Below are 18,639 nucleotides of genomic sequence, written 5' to 3' on the forward strand. Positions count from 1 at the left end.
AGTTTTCTTTCATGATTTTTCTTCCAATTACAAATGACACCTTTTATTTTCTTCCAAACACAGGAACTTTGTCAAGAAAATATTCTTTAAGCAACAAAACATCAAGCATTTGCTTATTTAATTCACCACCATAGTCTCAAAAACTAAAAGAATTCTCAAACATAATTGAAATTATGCTTACAAGTCTCTATTCATTTGGTAATTCAATTAAGTATAAAAATCTAATGACTTCCAAATATTTAAAAATATTTAGGGAACATTTAAACACTGATTAACATGTTCTAAATCTATTTAATACTTTAGATTTGATGTTAGGAAACATTTATCTTTGCTATGTAGAATAAATCTAGTAAGTAAAAAGCCTTCATTTTTAAACATCCCAAAATAGGCACAAATTATAACTAGTCTAACTTCAATGCTGCCCAGCAAAGACACACACCTAAAACTTTAGTCATAATTTTTTAATCTGACATAAAGAGCACTTTTAATGACTCTAATTTTTCTTCAATCTGCTAAAGAAAATAGTCTAAGTATTTTAGTATAAAAAATTAAGATGTTGCACTAAAGATTAACCACCTAAAGTACAATAAGAAAACATATCCATGCATTTTAATATGTCAAATTCATGAAAAAAAATTGTACCAATGTACACATAATACTTAGTCATATTAAAACTATTATCTTAAAACAATATAATTAAATATCTATTCCAAGACCTACACAGAATTTCAGCTATCAAATAAAACAGTATAATTTAGCGTAAATGTACACGTACTTTATAAATCTGGCAATTTGAATGCAAAAGCATTTAATGTATATATCCTATTTGCAAGTAAACAATCATAAGACTTAACTGTTTTTAATGAAATTGTATTTGTCAAATAAAAACTTTAATAGCTCATTATGTAACAATAAAATTAAACACATGGTTCTTGCCCAAAATGACTTTTAGGAAACAGTTCACCAAACATTTCAATGCCTATAAATCCAATAAAATAGGACACTAATCCATAGCTATAAATGCTGTATTTTTCCTTCCTAACAAATGCTAGGTTTCTTAATATAGAGGAAAAAACAACCCATGCACATAACAAAAAGATGTCCTGTGTTCGTAATATTTTCAACTAGTTTATTTTAAAAAATAGTAACATGCTATACCCAGTATATCATACTCAAAAATAAAACAACAACACATCCAGTAACTTAATGCCTTATCAGCAGTTTTCACCCTTCCTATGGTTTTGCTGAAGTCAATAAGATTCACAAATATCAACCAAAAGTATTTACTGATGTCCTATTATATACCTTATATTGTGCTGTTAATATATTTGCAATCATTTTTATTTTGATTTTTAAACAAATCCCAAAAAATCTGATATTGCTAAAAATATATGTATACGGAAAAAAATATTCCTCAATAACCAATGTGCAAAGAAGCCCTTAAACTTTGATATAAGAAGCAAAAACTAGTTTCAAATACTGATACCATTTAATATCTTTTAATATGTATATGTATTTTCAAATACGAAATATTATTTTAGTTCTTCCTCACCAAAACTGTGCTTAATTAAGCTCTTCTGGCGCTGTATGCAATCATAAACAGGAAACAGCAAACAATAGCCCAAATAAATAGGCTTGAGAGACTTAGAATTTGAGTACACAGAATCAATAGCACACAAGATAAAGGTACAATCTGACTGCTCTCAAACAGTGAAATGTTCAGCATTGCCATTCATGGCATTCAAAATGATAAGCCAAACAAGCAACAATCATGAAAACAATTACCTAATATTCATTATGTTTATGATAGCACAATTGTAATTAATAATTTACAAGCTCTTTTAACTTAACAGTTTTAAAACTTACAGTTGAAATTAAATATTCATTTAAAAAATAAGTTATAATACATCTCCAAATCAGGGCCAAACCCAACTATGACTGACTATGCCTGATTTGACAGCTGGAACATTCTGCTTTGTCTACTTTCCCTAAAAGACACAAGGTGGGCACAAACAACACTGCCTTCTAATGGTTTTAATCTACATATACATACAGACAACAAAAGAAAGATTTTAAATAATCCATTCCACTTAAATTTTTCTTCTATGTAATAGTGTGAAAATTATATAACTAACCTAGTTCTTGAAACTGATCATTCTATATGCAGAATTAGCAACACAGAAAAAGCAAATTAAAAAAATCATCCCCATTAAGACATTTTTAAAAGCATTAATATGCACTTTCTTTGAAATTTTTCTGGATATGAAAATTATCAGTGTGGCATTACACTTACTGTAAGAAAACCAAAGCTAAATATCATATTTCTTGGATTAAAGCATTCCCAATTTGAATAAGACAAGCAATTACCATTAGAGGGAGGTTATATCTAATGGATTTTAACTGTATACTGCAATGCAAAAGTATTAACAAATGAAACAACCTGAATCACTTAATATTTTTCAACGGAATTTACTCTGTTTGAAATAATGTGAAGATTTTAATGTTTTCCTATCAGCATTAATATTTTTTAATATTTTAAAATATTTTATTTTTAAATAAATGTAAACTAATTTTGAAAATTAGAAACATCCCTAAGAATAATATACTATAAATTGGACAAAAATCAATAATCTAAAAGTAATTATTTTAATTACATAACATATCTCTTAGAAAAATATACTTTAAAATTTTTGATAATTTTTACTTTTTAAATTTAAGAATTCTTAAATGCGTAACTTCAATTAATATTACTATAAAAACTAGAATAATTACCACTAGAATCTAAGTTAGAGACCACCTAAATGTAAACAGCAATATTTTTTCTTAAATATGTGTATTTGAGACGTGCGCAATTAAAAAAATAAGTTTATCAAATGATCTAAAATTGTTTCCTAAGATCCAAAAGTGATATATTGGCCTTGCACATTATCTACACATAATTTTTTTTAAAACACTCGATTTTGATATTTCTTTCTTTTAAAAAGATCTATTCGCTTACCTCAAAAAGCATTTTCTAAGATAAGATTCTTTTAGAACATTTAGCATTTCACACTTATCTCTCCCTACTTTGATATTATTTCATCATTTTTAATCCTTAGTACTCTCCTCCTCTTTTACCTTGAGCTTTGTTCTTTTCCTTACCTTCTCTTTTATGCCCTTGTTTTTGTCTTTTCATATTTCATCCTTTCTTTAAGCCAGCAGTATGTGAAGCCAAAGTGGCTTATGTCACCAAGTCTGAGACAGTATGAAAAATAAATTCTTACTATTTTAAAAGGGAGAAAAATAAGCCAGTTATCATCTGGGAGAGGAAGAAGGGAATTTAACCTACCAGACAAGCCTGTCCAATAAAACTCAGACTCGAATCAAGTGATTATAACTTCTCATACACACACGTACAGCTCTTGGAAAGCATCCAAAAATTTTTTGGTTTCCTCTCTCTTGTCTAGAAAGAGGACTAAAAAAATAATTGGGCTATAATAATTCAATCTTTTTCACCCATCTGTTGAACACAAAAATGTTTTAAATAAAAATCGTTATAAGCTGGGACTTTAAATGTTTTGACAATTTTTAATTTAATTTAAACACAAATCTGAGGGAAGGAAAGGCTAAACTGTTTTCTGCTTCCTACAATTTTTGCTCCAACTAATAGGAGTAGCAATTACTAAATATGCAATTGCTAGGTTATTCAAAAATAAAAATCCAAATTTTGCTACTAAAAAAAATATCTAAAGCAATTCCATAAGCCTTTAAAAATTTGATTTTCAGTATATCATCATATTTGAGTAGGCTATTTTCAATTTTTTAAAAACTAATTAACTTTTTAACAACTTATGATAATACTGATTTTAATTTCAGAAGTCATACAAATTTATTTTTTAAAAAAGCACAGGTTTAATGCCTATCTGCAAATAAAGCTTTATGACAAATATCTAAAGCTAAATAAATGATCACCAACTGATTCACCTAGCAAGGGTGTCCTATGAGTATTCAAAATATTTCTAATGAGAATAATTTTCATGTTGCCTAACAGCTGTTGTTTATAAAAATTATCATTAATAATATTACTACTACCTATCATATGGCATGCATGCACTTGTAGTATGTTCAAATCCATAGCAATACTCACATTTTAAATCTTTCATTACGGAACATATTAACAATAAGGCAGTGAATTGAAAGAAATGGATATCACAGTGACTATGGTTAGAGATATTCAAAACTTTAAATTATTCTACTTCTTTGAAGACAGAAGAATGGAGAAAAAGGCTCCTTACAAAGTACTGACCAAATTAAAGCTGTGTCTTTAATTGGTACAGATTTGAAAGAATGGTCAGACACTCCTTTCACACTTTCTACAGGCAAAAAATGGCCTCCGATTTATAGAAATATAAACTGGTGTTGAATGCTATTATCTAAGAGTACATCTACATACTATTGTCCTGAAAATGTTCCAATGTCTCTCCCACATACCAAGCTGTGCAATTTACGTTGCTGATGCTCCTATTACCTGAGGATATTTCAGTCCATGCAGAAAGTGCTGCTTCTGCCTTTCTAACTACAGCCTCTAAAACTTCAGAGGCCAAAAAAGAAAAAACCAATAAATGTAAATAAAATTTTAAAAAAATAATAAAATTCTGCATGGCTAAAGCACTATAGGCAAAGGCTAAAGCCAAATGACAAACTGGAAAAAAAAATATTTAGAACTCCAATAACATATAAGGAACTAATACATCTACTATATAAAAAGTGCCTAGTAACTTGGAAAAAAATCAGCAACTTGGTAGCAAAATGAGCTGAGGATGAATAGTCACAAAAAAAGAAACCCAAATGGTTTTTAGACATATTAAAAGACACCCCACCAGATTCATAATGGGAGAAACACAAATTAAAACTTTGATACCCAGTCTTGCCTATTAAAATAGCAAAAGTCTAATAGATTGGCAACGTATTATTGGCAAGGCTGAGGGAAACAAGCACTCTCAGTCCATTTCCACTGCTTATACAAATGAGAAATGATATAACCCCTAAGGAGGGAAAACTGGGAATATTGACCAAAATCTTAAGTGTCTGTGTCCTTTGACCAAGCAATCCTATTGTGGGAATCTCTCCTACAAATACACTTAAATTTGTACAAAATAAGATATGTATAAACTGACATGACAATTCTTGTAATATCAAGAGAGTGGGCACAAACTAAGTACTGAATGAATGAATCATGCTACCTCCAAAAAATAAAATACTGTATCACAGTTACCAAAGAGAAGAGAAAAAAAATGAGAGATTTTATGAAAATCTGTGTAGATAGCATGCTGTCCTTGTGTAAATATTATCTACTTATTGTAATAGAAAGAATATGAAAATATGATTCTATTTTTTCAGTTTCATAAAAAAAAACACTGTTCACACATAGAGAACAGAGAAGATGGAAACAAGTAGAAACGAGATTTCTTGTATGTATTTTTTTAAAGAATTTTGTTTGAGCCAATAACCTTTTTAAAGGATAAAATCAAAAGTGCTGCTTTGTCAGATATTAAAGTGAAAAACTACTACTTAACTCTTTTAAATGACTTGTAATATTCTATCAATTACTAAATAGATGTTTCCAAACAGAGTGATGAGGTAGCAGATGCCATATCAATACCTATATAGTCAGTAAAAATATTACTTGGTAACTGACTGTATGCAAGGCTCCTGGGGGAAAAAAAAAAAGACCAAGCTTCAAAACTTTAATATCAATATAGCTTGGTCAGTTTATAGCTAGAAAAAAGCATTCTATATACATTAAATGTGACCAATATTGTTCAATAAAAACTGATAGAAATATACCATATTCAATGGTGAAAGACTAAAAGGCAACCTATGGAAGGAAAGAAAACCTATATGTGAATCATATATCTGACAAGAGGTTAATATCCAGAATATATAAAGAACTCCTGCAACTCAACAGCAGTAACAAAATAACCTAATTTAAAAACAGGCAAGGCACTTGAATAGACATTTCTACAAAGATATATAAATGGCCAACAAGCATATGAAAAGATGCTCAACAACACTAATCATTAGGTAAATACAAATCAAAACCACAATGAGGTAACATCTCACACTTATTAAGATAAATACCATCAAAAATCCAATAACAGAGTTAGGTGTTTTAATGTGGAAAAACTGGAACCTTTGGGCACTGAGAATAAAAAAGGTGCAGCTGCTATGGAAAACAGTATGGTGGTTCCTTAAAAAATTAAAAATAGTCTACGGCCATGCTACCCTGAACAAGCCTGATCCCATCTGATCTCAGAAGCTAAACAGGGTTGAGTCTGGTTAGTACTTGGATGGGAGACCTAGGAAAATCAGGTGCTGTAGGCATAAAAAAATAAAAAAAATAAGGGATTGTAAGCTGACAAGGTCCTTGCACTCTGTGAGGTCAATTAGAAACAAAATAATTTTTAAAATGTGAAAAACTGAAAGGTACTCACTGCCTTCCCATGCAGTGTCACCATCAAATTCAGTCAAGGAAGAAAGGAACGATCAACCAAAAAGCATCACTTCTGTAACCAAAACCTTAACAAAGAAGGAGAACATATGAATTCTTACCTCAAAGAAGAAACAATCCAGAAGGACAAATACTCAGCTAGCTGAGTTAGGCAAAAACCTGATAAGAAAAATAAGTGAAAAGCCTGAAGAATAAGGGAGATTTATTTTGGCAGGAGAGAAAAGAATAGTATTATAGGAAGAAGAATAAACAAGGGTGAAAACTATGAAAAACAAAAACAATGGAAAAATGTTCAGATGGCAAGTTCCGCCTTACCATTTATAACACAGCTTTAACCAGTTTTTAAGCAAGAAAGTAATATTATTGAGAAACAGAATAAATATCTTAATAATTTGTTTGGAATTGGTTCATAGGTAAACCTAAGGAGCAGGGATGGCGCCTGAAAGTATAAAGAGATATTGCAATTCACATAAAATTAAAGAGGCTAGGACTAAAGAGTTAGCAATAGGACTAAAGAAGCAAAAATAAACAAGATAGTCTAACTATGAGTGAAGTATAGAGGACAGAAAAGAATAAGACATTAACAATGGCTAAAATTTTCTATGAGACTAAAAAAAATTCATGCAATCAAAAATTACTTTTGATCAACTACCATGTGCCTGGCACTCTTCTAGGCAGAGGATACATCAGTGAATAAGGCAAATAAGCACCCTACTGCCACTGAGTTCACACTCTAGAAGAGGGGCATGATACACAAGCAATAATAAGAAAAAAACAGCTGACACCAACCAAAGACTTTAGACAAGACACAAAAGCACTTACCACTAAAAAGAATTATAAATTTGACTTCATCAAAAGTAAAACCTTCTGCCCTTCAAAATGAAAGGAAATGCAAAGACACAGGCAGGGAGAAAGTAACTGCATAGACTTGACACAAGAACTTGAATACAAAACGTAAAGAACTCTTACAACTTGATAAGAAGACAACCAAATTTTTTAAAAATAGGCAAAATATTTGTACAGACACTTCACAAAAGAAGTGATAAGAATGGCTAATATGCACATTAAAAGGTACTCAACATCATTAGACATCAAGGAAAAGCAAATAAAAACCACAATAAGGTATCATTACACATCCACTCCAAATGGCTAAAATTAAAAGGTCTGACATTACTACCTGTTGATGAGAATGTAGTACAAATGGAGCTATCAAATATTTTGAAAAGAACATAAAATGGCACATCTACTTTTTAAAACTCATTGGCAGTTTTTCACAAAGCAAAATTTAAACAAACACCATCTGACCCAGCCATACTAATCTTAGGCATCTACTCAAGATAAATGAATGTTTTTGTCTATTCAAAGGCTTGTTTATGAATGTTCATAGTAGATTTATATGTAATAGTTAAAAAAACAGAAACCCAAATGTCCCTTTACAGATGAATGGATAAACAAATTGTTGTGTTTTATATTTTGTACCAAATACCAAATTGAGTACAGCACACTCGGCAATAAAAAGGAATTAACCATGATGCACACACATTACTCGGGAATTGTTTTCAATCTTTGAACTATAAGCAGATCCAGACTTAGACTGAAGATGACACAGCAGAAAGTTAAGCAAAGAGTCAAGGAGAACCAGTTCCATAAATACACTGTGAAAGATACTGAATCAAATCAACCCTAAAACCCGAAATACTTCTACACAGTCTAGTTAAAAGCCAATAAATTTATAATTTAAACAAGTCGAATCAGGTTCTCTGTTACTTGCAATCAAATATATTATAGTTGATATGATATGGCATATCTCATACTTAATGATTTCAATATACCCCATTAAATATAAATAACTGCTAAAAATGAGGATTCATGGCAAAAAAAGTGATAAGAATCCAAGAAAAAAATTTATCTATTGGAATAACCATTGTGGTTAGTTACTAGGAGCAAACAATATGAAAGCAGTAAGTACAGGCAGAGTTCTGAAAAAACAATCAAATACTAAAGGCAAAAGAATACTCTTCCAGGAATTCCCCATAGACAAAAGGCTCACTGGACCCTCTCAAATGCATACAGTAACCATCAGTTACTTCTCCCCCTCACCTAGCAAGGTACTCAATAACAAAAGAGTTTACTACCAGCAAAGCTCTGTCAATGACTTCCTTCCAAGTTCCTTAGGTCATGAAGAAAGAGAAGAGAAATGGCACTTGAGAAGTTAGCAGGAAAAGAGGGGATGCTAATATTTTATAAACTACTATTTGCCAAGATGCCTTGTTGGGCAATTTACATATACCATTCTTAGTCTTTTTAATTTTCTCAATGACCAAGTAAACGGTATCATCTCTAATTTGTACATAAGGAAATCAAATCTCCAAGAAACTTAATTTTAAGAGCTTAAAAAGGAATCCACAACTTGTAAACTGGTAATACAGGACTTGGCATCTATATATCTGTCTGACAAAAAAGCTATCTTTCTACAACCTCTTGATGAGAGTAAACATCAAGAGGTCTATCACTGCAAGTCCCTTTGTCTAACCTGTCCCAAATGAAAGTATCAGTTACTTCTCAGAACTAAAAAATATGTTCCCTAATGATATGATTGAGTACAGAGTATCAAAGATTCTTTTTAAAGCATCTTGTTTATTCCTATCTCTGCCTCTAGATGTTAAACTATTTGATGGTCTCAGACAACTCCAAAAGCAGACATGGCCACTATTTAAAAGAAAAAACAAAAACACTCCAAATAAAGACAAAGAGTAGTACATAGAGAAGACATGCTTCTTGGTTTCATCAAAATTATCAAGCTATCATAAAAATGGCACACATGAAAATAGATTCTTCTGATAAAAAACATTAAAATTTATGGTCATGATTGTTTCTTATGAAAACAAAAAAAAGTATCTACCAATAATAAGTGTGGTAGAACAGAATATGTAGAATATGTAGTATAATTTTTTTAATAAGAACATATCAATAGAAGTTGGTATGTGCATTAAGTTCTCTAAAGTAATCACCAGAGGGATTAGCAGGAGGCTTTCATCGTCATTTTCCACATTTCTATACTAACAGAATTTTATAACCTTGCACATGTATTTTTATAACAAGGGTTATTTAGGACTCTTTTTCTTATTTCGCAGTATTTTATAGAATCCTCTCAAGTACTTTTTTAATTATGGATGATTTCAAAATTTATCAAGAGCACTTTCCATTATATCCCAATTGCCAATTCAAAAAAGATGGTATTTTAAAGTTAAAATGCGCACATGTAAGTACGTCTATTTGCATTTAGGTATAACCCTCCTCTTTCCAAAAAGAAATTGAGGTAATTCAGGAGATATAGTCTACATGAGAAGAACAAGTAGAAATGAAAACTGAGGCAAGGGAAAATAAGAGTTAAAAAGAAAAATGATTCTATAATAAAGATAAAAGTTCTGAATGCTTTGTCCTAGATGAATTACTAATTTGTTTCTTGATTTCTAAGATGTCAAAGCAAAGAGGGAAAGGAGATCAAAACATCTTTTATAAATTCATAGCAGTAAAATAATAAAGGAAAACAAATGCTCAGTAGTCTAGCTTTCTTTAGTACTATGACCAGAGGAAATATTTAACTGAGGGCTCACTAAAGGAAGACTCTATGTGATATACTTGATGATATCCTTCTACTCTAATAACTAAAACATTAACCCAATGGAATAACGCCAAAATTCAATTAACTGTATTTAATTCTTCAAGTATTAATACCCATGTACCCAAGTACTACAATGGCTCAGTGGAACAAGTATTTCTTTAACAGCAAAGCATCTTTATAAAGAACTAACAGAACAAGTTATTTAGTGACCCTACCATATTTTATACTATATTATAGTTCCTTTAATTTTAATCTTCAAAATATTTCATCTTAATTAAGTAACTAAGATGAAATAACTTGGAAGTTATTATCATTAGCAAATAAAATATTATCTAGATGCCATCATTTTCAAAATCTTACTCTTAAAATGTAGTATTCAATATATGAAAGGACAAGAGTCCAAGTTCTGGAGCAATGACTTTGATAAGGGATGTTACTGTTCTCCCCAGGAGGCTCTTACATAGGTAAACATAAGATCGAAAGAAATTACTCATGTTAGTTAAGAGTTACTATAAAGTAAGTGGGCTGATATGATCCAAGAAAAATGGGTCTAGAAGCACAATGCTACGTATGTGGTTAGTACTCAATAAAGGCTTAATGAATGAGTGAATGGTAGGAGGCTGGACTTATAAAAAATTAACTGATCCATGTAACTAATAACCATAAAGGAGTCACGAAGAATGTATTTTCGAGAATTATACCACCTATTATAAGTACAGCATCATTTATTTCCAGGCTTTCAATATCATTTTCTAGAGTATAAAATGTCACTTCACTCTACCTTTAAGCTTAGCTTCTATTCTCCCAAATATTATAAATCAATGTCTTTAATGACTACTATAAATCATGTGATAACTTTTTCCATTAAATTATCCAACTGAGAAAAACCAAGAAACTATACTATTATATCTTTATAAAATTGTCTGACACTTTTAAAAATCATGAGGAGTTACTGTTTTGCTTCTTCAGGTGTGCTTTGCATTACAAAACATTAAAAAAACCTCAATAAATGAACTATGTGAAGCTTGTCAAACTACAATCCTAAACACTTTATGCCAACTCTATCATTCATAAGCAAACTCAAGATATACTTTAGAGAGCAAAGGCAAATCAGCACTCAGTATGGACCTCTTAGATCCTTCATAAAGCAAAGCACATAGTCCATCAATATAAAGAAGCAAACAAAAAATTATCTCCCTTTTAAATTCAAACTACATTAATTTGAAATCATTTCATCCACCTCGTTATTATATATATACACACACAAATGTGTGTGTGTGTGAGAGAGAGAGAGAGAGAGAGAGCTCTCCACTGGGGCTGAAAATCTCCTTAAAATGGAGATTGGCACAAAAATTTTTTCTACATTACACATTCTTGTAAATGAATGTAAATGATCACAACTTGTACAACAGGAAAAAATCTGTTGTAATTAAAGTTGAAATGTGCTAATTGATAATTTTTTTATTAATTATCTCAATATATACAAATAATTAACCGTTCTGAATACAGAATATTGCTAGTTACAATAACCATATTTCCAAAAGCATGAAGGTAGATGTATTTATTTTTGTTTTACAAAGACTACATGTTGAAAAATAGGAACTGGAGTCTACGATCATGCTACCCTGAACAAGCCCAATCCTGTCTGATCTCGGAAGCTAAGCAGGGTCAGGCCTGGTTAGTACTTGGATGGGAGACCACCTACGAAGACCAGGTGCTTGTTGTAGGCGTAAAAAATAAAAGATGAAATAAAAATAAAGGATTGTAAGCGGACAAGGTCCTTGCAATCTGTGAGGTCAACCAAGGATTGCCTCGCCTAAAAAAGGAAAAAAATAGAAACTGGAGAAAAATCCACCTGTAGTCAAGCAAATATTTTGTTGAGCTTATTTCACCAAAACTTTGTATCAGATCAGTACTGAAATACTGACCAATCTAATTAACTAAGCTGAAAAAAAAAAAATCTATTTTTCTGGAAATTAGTAGCTCGAAAATCACAGGAAGCAGGAAGTCTTAAAATCAATGCAAATATTTAATGTAGTTTTCCTTTTTTCCCCCTGAAAAATCTGTTATTAAATCAATAATATATCTAGAAATCAAAGAAATTTAGTACAATCATTTTATCCTAATAAAAAATGACAATGGCTGGATTTATTAAATTACTAATGACACTAAACTGATAAGTAAAATGTAACAGTCATTTGGTAAGCTTAAAATTCACTTATCTCCATACCAAATTAGTAATTAGTTAGATACCCCTGACCAACTACCCCCATTAGCTAAAAGAACAACTTTTCTAACCTGTACATCAAGTCACGGGAATTGCTACATTTGCAGCAAACCAAAACTAAAAAATAAAATATCTCATTCTCCATATTTATGAAGATAACATAAATGGAAAATGCAAGCAATCTACATATAGATATAGTATATTTAATCTAAAAATGTGAAAACATACTAGAGAATCTAACTTAATTCTCACTTGGAAATTAGATTTAAATAGTATTAAGTTTAAGTTCAGAAACATTACTTCCCTTGACTAATTCACTAAATTATGTCACTATTAAATGATACGTTAGAATATCTGCTAAGCACGACTTTTACCAGTTCATCAATGACCAATTTAGAAATTTATTTGATTAAAAACAAAACTAAACAATTTAGACATAAAAACATATGTAACAAAATTGGAAAATTTATAAACAAAATTCAGGATAGTGATTACTTCTGGTTATCTCTGATTACCTCTGAAGAGGGGAGCTGAAGGGGAGTCAGAGAGAAGGGAGAGGTATATAGATAGATGAAAATTACTGGTAATACTCTAGTTTTTGGTTTAAATAGAAGGTTCTTGAGTAAAAGTTAAATAATTTTTAGATAAATTAACTTTTATAAGAAAATAAGATGACACATGGGCCAATTATGATATATGCCATGAACCAAAGATTATGACTAGTAAAATTTTATGCTGCTGAGGCTCATTCTAAAAAACAATTGACATTTTCTTATAGACATTTACATTTCACAAATGCTTCTTCCTAGCATTAATATTAAAATATCAGCAAATTCAAATCCTTTTTGCAAATATTCAAATTGAAGGGCAGGCTGAAGAAGTACCTTCAGAGAACCAAGACACAAACCAAACTCATATTCCTCCCTGTCAGAGTAATATTATCATATTGGTTTCAATTTGCAGTCCTTTGCAGAGAAAGTTCACAGTAAACATATTAAAAACAACCAAAAGCAAAAAAATGATCCTCATTGTGTTTAGATTATGTAATGAATTTCTATTAAGATTTCTTAAATTTCAAAAGCTTCACAAATATAAAATCTTAATTTACTAGACATTTTATTCCAAATAAAAAATTATAACACATCTAATTAAATGCCTACATAAGAACTCCTAAGTCAAACCACTTTAAAAAGAAAGCCTAAACATATTTAATGATAATTTACAAGCAAAATTTGTTTAAAAGACATACCAGCAATGAGTATTTGTAAGTGTGCTCAAATATAATTTTTGAAATTTCTCAAGCATAAAATATATTTATAGCTAATAGTAGTCTAAAAGCTAAATATTAATTTAATTTGAAGATAACATGTTACCTATATTATTTTCATTTTATTTTATATATCTAAATATATAAAGGAAGAAATTTTAGGTTATGTAAGAGTATCAAAATTAAACTAACAAATACGAGACCATGCAGAGATGTAAATAGTCAAATTATTAGATTAAAAATCACTTTTAAAATACTGTGGCACTAAAATTCTTTATTCTTCTTACTGGAAAATTAGTAATTTCAAGTAAATTCTTATTTCCAGAATTTGAGGACAAAATGACTGTTGACTGATTTATGAACCTGAATGGAATTCAACAGTATTTAAAATACTACAAGTTGAGTCAGTAAAATCTAGTAACAGTCAAATCTTTGCTCTTAATATAAAGGAAAATACCATAATTAAATTTTTAGAAATATGCCTCAATTGTCAATTTATCCACACAGCAACATAATGAAAGATAAAAATATCCTTCTTCTAGTCACATACCTCTAAAGATGAAAAGGTAAAGAAAAAAACGATATATATAAAACCCCAAAGAGATTGTCTCTTTAAATTTTCTTCCAACTGGCTTGATTAGAAAGGGTTACCTTTGGAGAAAATATAATAATAAGCACTTAAGGGAAAAGAGTTAATTCAAATTTATTTGAAATTACTTAGTGAGGTAACTTCCAAAATTTTACAAGGAAGGGACCTACTATGTGCCAAGCCCAGTACTATCCACTTTGCATCCACCACTATAATTATACAAATGCTCTGATTAATGTCATAATTTGAGGCTTAAAAGAAATGAAGAGCATGTGACTTCTAAAGCTTGTTCCATACTATATTGAAAACTTGTTTGTTAGTACTATCTCATAATATATAGTGAAAACTAAGTTACTATAGGTAAGCTTTAATATTTTATTCAATAGAGAATGACTTCTGTAACTTCTAGATAATTAAAATAAAAAAATTTAAACACCCAAATCGCCAAAGAACAGGAAGTAAAAATCTTCTGTACTCCACTTAAGCTTCCATTCTGACTTTTAATTCACTGTACATCAAAGAAAATCAACTTGCCCTGACACACAGGACTATTCCCTTCAGTGATCAGGCAGGTGTTGAGGCCAGAAAGAGCCTATTTTCCATAGCCCTTTACCTTGTTTGATCACTGGTTACTTTTGATCTGACACTGCCCTCTCTCTAGTAATGACTTCCCCCTCATAGACCCTACCTCACATCTGTCAGAAAGAATAAAGGGCATCAAACTGAGACCTGACAACGCCTATGGGCCATGCAATGGGCTGCCAACTGAATGTTCCCCAGCTCCCACAATTTCCAATTCAGTTTCTTTTGTTCTGGTAGGTACAGGGTTAGGGTACCAATGACAGAAGAGAGGATTATGCACCAACTGTGAAACCAAGCCATCTTGAATGTGTACCTTTTATCTTTGTTTCTTCATCTTCTTAAATGCTGCAAACTTCATGGTGGTTACTATGAAATAAATATTCAACAAGTGCAATAGAAAGTTTGTTTAAATCCTTTTCCAGGAGAAAATAAAGGACACAATGTATTGTAATTCAGCTATAAAGCTTTTAGGAAAAAGTTTCAAACCCATGGTGTGAGATTAGTAAAGGCCAGCTGTCAAAGAGCATGTTAATAATAAATGAAACCACAATAGTTTTATGAGGACCACTATTTGGTGGATATTGCCATACACTGTCTAAAATTAAAAGGTCCCCTAAAACAATGCACATATTCATAAGAGACCATCATTTAAATTGTTAAATTGCAGATGCTCCCACTAATTTAGTGAGAATAAATTAGTACTGAAAATAAGACCTAGTCATGTTTAAATAATGTGGCAAGTATATGTAACCTTTTCTTTAAAAAGGCATTAAAAACAATCATTTTTAAATGCTAGAAATTAGAAAAATCTGGTCAAATATCATTTTGGCACCATTTTACTCTTAATTTTCAACTGTCATTAAAATATTACATGAGTTCTTGAATAGTCATCTATTAATAACCCCTCCTTCCAATATACACACACAATCAAGTATGCAACAAAGGGATTTGCAGAAAGTTGGTTTAGAGGCTTTCTAATATCACTTCCAAGGTTAAACCACTATCATTTTTTTAAGAAACAGTACTTTCCTTAACTTTTTAAAGGTAAGATCAGAAGGAAGTACGTGATCAATAAGACACATATGTAAATTTAATGTACTTTTAATATTATAATGCATAGAAACAAACATGTACGAATACAGACTCTCAAAGGTGGGATGTAAGCATTAAAGTGCTTATACATTGATTCTAATAACTGAAAGAAGTTTCAACACCTAAGGAAAGGTATGACTTGATAAAAAGAAAGGAGAAAAGCACCCACATTTAAAGAATTAACCTGTGACATTGGGAAAATGATTTACCAGTATGGAAAAAACTATATGTGAAAAATCTCCTATTCTTACACTGATCAGCAATCTGCATAATTACATTCTTAAAAAAATTGTTCTTGAGTCCGCAATCTAAAAGTATCCTATGTTGAACTGTACGCCTGAAACTTACTGGGTTTCATTAACAGATGTCACCATAATAAAAATTAAATACTTTTTAAAAAATATCCTATAATGTATATGGGAAAAATGTGATTGTTTTAAATAAAATGTAATATAGAAAAAAATGATTCCTATATACTTCAACTTTACAGAAGAAAGCCATCTAAGCATACTAGAAAAGAATATCACTTCCATATTGAAAAAAAAAAAAAATTAATCCAAGGTTAAACAATACAGTTAGCTGAACCAACACCTGCCCTATTTTTTCCAATAAATTTTCCAAAAGCTACTTAATCCTCAAAGAAAATAAAGAAACAAATAGCATTATTCTAACAACATATCTATTTATGCTTCTTTTTGGGTATTATTTCCAGAATTTTTGATTCTACAAAACTATTAGAACATATTAAAGAACAAAAATAGAATAAATAGAACCAATTTATGAAATTGGAAACTAAGTATTTTGTGCAAAGTATTTTAAAAACACTTGTCAGTGTAATATCTGCATGGTATATTACTCTCAAAGCATGTGATGTCAGTGTTCTAACTAAATTTTATGCTGGATCCGCTCAGTGCATTTTTTGGTACCAAGCAACCAAGATATGTATCAAATATTATATTTAACTATCTCATTCCAATAACAATAAAATCAAGCTCTTCTAAACTCAACCATAGAAGCAACCTGTTAACTCTCGTCTTTTCAAGAATCAAGTGATAAAAGTATGACAAAAAAAAGGACCACAATTCTTAGCAGTTAAGAGATTTTTGTTAGGGTTGTCTGAAAACTGAAAAACAGAAAATGCATTGGTGGAAGCACTAAAACGAATTAATATCTCCAATGAGATATAAACCAAGAAATGAAAATACATAACAGATAATTTGAAACAAAAAAAATTTTAAACCACAAGTTTCAACATTCACTTTTAAGAGGTCATTTCCTAAAAACTACTTAATTCTTAAAGAGGACTGACTTACTTGGAATCACTTCCTCAAACTATCATTGCCATTCTTCTGGTATGAACACTAATGAAGAACCACTTGACACTGCTATAGAATGCTGCATATTTCATCAAGTCGGCTGTGAATAAAATTTAAATCTTATGTCCTAAAAGTTATATTATATGTACTTATCGAAGTATAAATAATCATATTTAAAGTTACTGACATGTGTCTCATTAAAATGGTGATTTTTAATAGCTTTCTTCTTTCTCAAAAGAATTTTTCCAGAACTAAACCAAAAGGCCTTAAATATAGAATGGTTCATCTTCATTAACAGTCCTTTTCTGAAAATTTACAATTTTCATGTAGAAAAAAATTAATTTTTAAGGAATCTTAACAACTGTTTATAGTCAAAACATTAAATATACAGTCAGTTACTACACAGTTGTTTTTTTTTTTAAAAAAAGACAATCTCATCTCCAATTTCAAGGAGCTTACATGACTAAACTGAAGCCCTGAAATCTATAACAAATTATCAACAGATTAATAAGAAATAATAAAATACATGAAGCTGACAGAATTTTAGGAAGTAATGTAGTAGAATTCTTAAAGAATATTTGATTAAAAAAATAATATTTAGCTGAGCTTGAAGGTAATGAACATACTGCAAAATTAGAGAAAATTAGGTGCAAATGTACAAATTAAGAAAAAAAATAAAAATACAGACTAATAATTGGAAAAATCTTTGAAGTTAGCCACGACAGATTTCTGAAATGCTAAGAGTATTTTAGCAGGAGCAATCCTGCAAGAGCATTCCTGGATTGCGGGTGTGATATATGAAAAGTCAACCTTTGGAAATAAGTAATGACTGAATTCAGTGGAATACACATTTTATCTTTACCTTTCATACTATTTTCAATTAGGTTCTTCACTCATGAGCTTAAAACAATTGTAATTTATGGAATGTGTAACAGATTACATAATGGAACTGCCTATAATTATATATGATATATAATACGTATTAGTATTTCAATAGAAAGAGGTCCATCATATAATTATATATGATATATACGTACTTATATTTCAATGGAAAGAGGTACATACATGTGTCCTGCAACAAGTTAAAACACATGAAATATCAAACTACTTAAAATTTATCTTTAAAATTTATAGTTAGTGTTAACCTCGTCAAAATACACGAAAATATATTTTGATTCCCCATTCAGAGAATCTACAAATCACAGCTTACCTAATTCTATCCTCAGAGGAGTCAAATTGAAAAGCTACCATAACACAATGCAAATAATATAATCTACAGGTATTCGTATCTGTTTTTAAACAACAATAAACATGAATATGTCTTCTTTATTTTATCAAAGATATATTCAATAAGAGAAAAATAAAAGATAAGAATAATCACTCCAACAGTTCAATTAGAAGGCCTCTGATTTATAACTATTTTTCTTTGGATTACAAATTCTCAATGTATT

General features: G+C 30.2%; 1 protein-coding gene and 2 pseudogenes across 1 annotated transcript in view; 2 read left to right on the forward strand and 1 right to left on the reverse strand.

Annotated features, from left to right (window-relative positions):
* FBXL17 (F-box and leucine rich repeat protein 17) overlaps nucleotides 1-18,639 on the reverse strand; it is a gene marked incomplete at its 5' end in the record, with an annotated part of 449,450 nt that overhangs the window by 386,562 nt on the left and 44,249 nt on the right. The window lies entirely within an intron of this gene.
* Nucleotides 6,248-6,363, forward strand: LOC111743067 (annotated as a pseudogene).
* On the forward strand, nucleotides 11,723-11,845 carry LOC111743069 (annotated as a pseudogene).

This window comes from Pteropus vampyrus, unplaced genomic scaffold, assembly GCF_000151845.1.
Source record: "Pteropus vampyrus isolate Shadow unplaced genomic scaffold, Pvam_2.0 Scaffold106, whole genome shotgun sequence".
NCBI classification, from domain to species: domain Eukaryota; kingdom Metazoa; phylum Chordata; class Mammalia; order Chiroptera; family Pteropodidae; genus Pteropus; species Pteropus vampyrus.